Source organism: Ixodes scapularis, unplaced genomic scaffold, assembly GCF_016920785.2.
Source record: "Ixodes scapularis isolate PalLabHiFi unplaced genomic scaffold, ASM1692078v2 PGA_scaffold2__306_contigs__length_199485367, whole genome shotgun sequence".
In the NCBI taxonomy this organism is placed as follows: Eukaryota; Metazoa; Arthropoda; class Arachnida; order Ixodida; family Ixodidae; genus Ixodes; species Ixodes scapularis.
Window position 1 is genome coordinate 118,336,755 of NW_024609857.1, and position 5,634 is coordinate 118,342,388.

The 5,634-nt window shown below is 46.3% G+C and overlaps 1 long non-coding RNA gene across 1 annotated transcript; it reads right to left on the reverse strand.

Annotated features, from left to right (window-relative positions):
- Positions 1 to 1,935: 1,935 nt before the first annotated feature.
- On the reverse strand, positions 1,936 to 5,368 carry LOC121836394. Its single transcript, XR_006077912.1, has 2 exons — positions 5,172 to 5,368; positions 1,936 to 2,713 (listed from the first exon to the last, which is right to left on the reverse strand). It is a non-coding gene; the product is annotated as an uncharacterized LOC121836394 (long non-coding RNA).
- Between the last annotated feature and the right edge of the window lie 266 nt (positions 5,369 to 5,634).

The window sequence follows — 5,634 nt, forward strand, 5'->3', positions numbered from 1 at the left end:
CATTTGAGTGCACAGACCTCCCGTCTAGCTGGTGTTGCAATAAACGGAAACCGACGCTCGTAATTTTTTTTTTTTTTTGTATGTGGTTTTAAGGATTATTAACGTGTTTAAGAATAGCGAGCGAGAAGATTTGCGTACGCAAATAAATATTGGGGAAGACACTAATTTTTTGCGTGCGCAAAAGCTTTTGCGTATACGCTACTCTAAGGTAGGGTGCCTACATCTTTCCGCTGAGCGGAGGAAACATGTAGGCACCCTACTCTAAGGCTTGCTGAGAGCTCGTTCCCGTAAGCTGAAACTTTGTTGCGCCAGTGAGGAAACAGCCCATAGAGTGCTCTGGCTTTCCTTTTTTGTTAGCCAGGCAAAACAATACTTTCTGAATACTCAGGCTTTGCTCCTCTCGGCACGCTATTAAGTGTCTCTAAATTCAGACATTCAAATTTCGCCACGTTTACTATTGGCGTGACAGGACATGTAGAAAGATGTTGAGATAGCGCAGGCAGTATAAAACAAAGTACGTTGCGTTTTTTTTTTTTTTTTTGTTTACGAGGAAGTGCTGGAGTTGAATACTGCGGAAGTGTTCAACGCTGAGGAAGCTTGAATGCTTCCGCGGCATTCAACTCACACAAATAATGTTCCCGTAAATTTTCGGGAACAAGGTGTACTTCCGTATTAACAAACATGTGCCAATATCTCTTTTCACATCCCCTGTGCGTCCATTGAAATATTTTATAAAAAAATTCGGTGAGAACAAAATTAAAAAGTTAAGCGACTTAATTATTTGGATTACCAGCTCAGGTGTGTCTATTGGTGTGGTGATTGAATTCTGAAGTAAATCGGCGACCATTATAGGACCCCCGCAGCTCCCATCACACACTTCCGGTTTTGAGCTAGACAATATTTTGCAGTATTCGCTACATGAAATCTACGAGGTGCTATCTCAAAATTTCAAAAGCCAGCTCTACAATAAATAAATAAATAAGTAATGTATATTTCATTCAAAGAGAACCCCTTGTGCAGCACTACAGCGCTTCAGCTCTTTTGCTACCATTAGAAAGCTCCTCGACAGACATTTTCTTGAAGCGTGCCATGTTCTGCGATTCGCACTAGGTTGCGTTCACGGTTTCAAAACGGCGACCGTTCATACGTGAGAATTGCCTGCACTGTTCCGTATGAGCCGTGCCCTGCCCTGCCCTGTTCGGCGAAGTGAACAACCTCCTGAATACTAACCCGACGATCCTTTTGCACAATCAGTTTCCAAATTATGCGAAAAGTTTTAAAGGTTGTGTTTCCAGGAGCTTTCCCCGATCTTTCTTCGTCTTCTGATGGTGTTATGCCGTTCTTGAGGGACGAATGCCACTCAAAGCCCTTCGCACGACTCATTGCTTTTTGATCAAAAGCTTTAAGAATTATTTCAAAGGTATCTTTTTTAGATTTTCCATGTTCAGCGCAGAATCACATGTTTGCTCTTTACTTATTTGCTCTGGTTTCCAATCCACGCTGAAATCTTCAATATGCTCGTGCCCGTGGTCACGAAGATTCGTGCAGCGCGGCTCCAAATATACACAGGACGACGCCCCCTGGTGCTATGACAAATGAAAGTCACTACCCATGTAACACTGAGAGAAGGGCCGAAGGCTGGACATATTCCCATGGCTGAGTAAACTAGTTTAGGAACATTTTGATGGTACCTGGCATGTCCTATATTCGAGAAATTGTCGCATATAATATTGCCAGAACTGTTTCACACCTAGATGCAAAGAATGATGCTTATCATATTATTAAATATACGCAGACCGGAAGTGCGCCAGCACTGTCCGATTAATAACATGACCAAACTTGTTGGAAAAAAAAGGAAGAGGAGGGGGGGGGGGGGGGGCGAGGAAGGGGCGTATCCTGCGGACTGCGATTCCCAAAGGAGTCGGCGCCAATGAATATGGCAGTGAAGGCACTAGGCCGAATTTATTGTAAATTAAACAGAAGTAGAAACGAAAAAAAAAGTTAGGATATACAATATCTTTGTTCATTAACGGTATATAAGTACCATATATTTGTTTAGAAAACACCTACACAGAGATTCTACAGACACAAGTATAACTTGTAAATATGACATCAAAGTAATCATCGTCACCAGTGCGGCAAGCTCGTAGCAAATACGGGTACAGAAGGCACCTCCCTACAGGTGCTGCGAAAGCGATGCGTCTCATTTGCGAAGCCCCTAACGGAAGTCGGAAGAGGGGTGCGGGGCTCGGGAAGCGCCTCCCGCCATCGCGTCCTAGGTAACGAGGCCTTGGTGCTGAATTCTGTCACCAAACGGAGGCCAGGGCGGAGTACAGATTGAAAGTGAGTGCTGGGTCAGTGTTCGGCAGGGACCAGTGTACCATCAGTGAGGACACGAGGCTCAGCCGGACGGAGACATAACACTTCTGTCTAATCGGTGCTCCGCGTTGGCCTACTATGGATGACGTAGTGAGGGCAGCACTAGGGCCTCGTTAAATAGGAGGTGTTGGGCCCCTGCCCCGAAGATTCAGTTCAGTTGAAATGCATGTCCACGAAGTGCTGGCGGTCCTTGAAGGTGGGACCCCAGGGGTTCCGTGGTTGCTCGGTCTTCTTCTGGTCGGTGGAGCTGTTGTTCTTGAAAGGGGACTGGGGGTCCTTAGAGAACGACTTGAAGCCGGACATCTTGCGGCTTTCGGCTTCGAAAGTCGCCTTTCTGAAATCAGAAAGAAAAGAAGGGGAGAAACATCTTAATATGGATGTACCACAGCAGTGAACAGGAGGTGCCTCGGTTGACTGAAGAAATTGTACATGTTCCGTTCAGTTACTCTAGGTTGGCTGCAAATACGCGCAGCTGGTGGTAAGGAAAGGTCACGCCACCGAACGGTTGGACACAAGCGCTGCGTCGGAGTTGGGAACGGAGCTCGGGCGTTTAAGCACGGGATCGGGTCGAATGGCTGCTTCCGGGACTTCCTAGGCCCTAGTAGTCAGAGCTGGAAATGGCACTACCTAGCTCTAAATAAGGGATAGAACGCTAACGCAAGGCTGCATAAGTGCAAAGTTACTTTAAAGTTAGTACTGCATGAGAGCTGTGCCTAAACTTCGTTTCCTCTTAGGATCGACCGCGTGAAGACGCTACGAACTACCAAAGTCAATCAAAAGTCTCACGCGAGTCACATGACCTTTGGGAGGAGCACAGGTACAAGCGCGGGCTGCGAAGTCACGTGACACGCTCACAGCGCTCGAGTGGCTATGATGGCACGTGCCGTCCACTGCGGTCCATTGTAAGGTGCGGCGGAGTATATATACTGCTGTTATGTATGTCTGAACCGACATTCAAAATTAAAAGCTATTCTGCGTAAGATGGCGCTACCTGTTAAACAGATCTTCATTGCTCGGTGGGTATGGTGGAAACATGAATAAACGGATTCATCTGGAGCCCGAGATTGTGTCACGAAAAGTGAAAAATAAAGATAAGCAAATAATTTTTTTTAAATTATCTCCTGGATGTACGTTAGAGTAGAAGTGGCGGAAATGTACATTTTGAAGCCACTAATATTCCCAAGATCCTTCCTTATCAGCGGCGACTAATGAACGTAAGCTTTTAAGACAGTGTAAAAACTCGTTGCCATTTTTAATTTTATTGATATTTTAAAATTTTTTATTCGTTTTATTTTACTATTGTACTTCTAGATTAATATATTATAAACAAAACTAGAATTTAAATCTGCAAATAAGACGGTCCCATCCAACGACCGTGTGTTTTGCATTGCTCTATTATGACGCAGCGTCCTTCGTCAGATGATAAATTCTTAAGAACAATATCCACAAACCAATATAATGAAGTTTTATTTGCCCCAAACTTTCATTGAACAGAATAAAGAAAAAATATTCCAAATTTTAGATTTCGTCTTTTAATAAACGCGGAGCTCGCGCATTATTAGCACCCCTTTTTTTCTCTCTTCTCTCTCCCTCTCTTTCTCTCTCTCTCTCTCTGTCTCTCTTATATGAAAAAATTGTGTTCTCAAGACACTTAAAGGGAAGCTACGGAGCTTCTTGGAAAAAATGAGTTAGAAGTGAATTCTAGTGTATTTTTACCCCGTGAACCCGAATACCCAAACCATTTGCTGCGTAAGTATTGTTAAGTGCGAGAAAACGCGAAAAACAGTCGCTGTCCGTGACGTCATCGACGGATCTTTTGGCTGCCCAAGGCTAGGGGGGCGGGGCTTCAGCCCTATTTTGAAATTGCTATTGTGGCTCTCCGGCGCGTCGCATTGAAATATAATTTTGATATCTGTTAATCTAAAGGCCAAATGAACGCAATTCAAGCGTTTTTTCTCAAATGTAGAAGTGCCCCATCTTCCCTTTAAATGCACGTCTAAGAAATTGAGAAAAAAAATGCAAATAGGCTCAACCAAAAATAGGAAATGTGCTATGCTCGAAGTATTCAGCAGCCCATTCTCGGATTACCTTGTGGGCGCCGCCATTTTGGAGCTTAGCGCAGAGTGGGCGCACCTGGCGACAGTTACGATAAAAATGGGACTGCCTCAGATGTAAAGACGCTGTCAGGAAGTCCGGGCGGTATCGTTTTCCTCTCTCTAGGGTTGTCCTGGCATCTCTGAAGGATCGGAAAAAGTTTTTTTCGCGATATCAGATCCGCATAGTGGTTTTATGCGGAACGTACGAACGAAGGTATACGGTGCCCTGAACGCGTCTCGGACCGGTGTGTTTAGCGCCCTTGATCGCCAATGCTTCGATATATAATCCCGACCCGAAGTGGCGACAAATGACGCCACAAAAGCCGGAGTGTCATGCTGTCGGATGTCGCGATCCTGGCGGTTGGACGTAGAAGTTTTGGAAACAAAATAAGCAGAAGAGGATGCGAGTTTCGCTGTCGTGGTGGCGTTCAAAATCCCGGCTGCTGAAGCTTCCGTGGACTGCCAGGGTAGAGAGCGACCTGCAGCTGAACAGGCGTCTTAAGTCCACTTCCTCTGCTGTGTGGCACAGCAGAGGAATCGCGGACGGCAACAGCGGGAAGTTTTTATGACGTCATTGGGCAAAAAATCGAAGGACTACATCTAAGACCGCGGCAAAAGACACCAATCGCAAACGCGTTCCAGTCTCAAAAAAAAAAAAAGACGCAAACGAGACATTTGGACAGAAAAGCCGCTTACCGTTGGGGAATGGCAGGAGATTCGCCGGGGCGCATGATGAGGGGAATTTGGAACGGACGACCAAATGGACGAAAGCTTCGCACCACTCCGAGGGAGAGGCTCACTGCTGCAGCACGGCTGAGGACGACTCTTCGACGCACACCTTCACAGAAGGCAGATGTTCCTCGGAAGCTAGTTGACTAGCCGGGACCGATTCTGCGAGAGACGGGGGAAAAGGGGCTACGGGTCAGCTCCCAACGCGCCACTCTGCGTCGGGAAACAATGTGACTGATTCGAGCCAGCAAGACCACTCTCTTTTGCACCGTACGTCTGCACTTCTCTCAGGCTGTGGTCACAAATCTAACGCGCCATACGAAGCACAGTCCACGGACACTGTCTGAGGAGTAATTGTCTCCTTTATATGTTTCGCGGAATTTTCCGCTCCCCCCGGGGGGGGGGGGGGGGGGGGGGGGGGGGAAGTAAA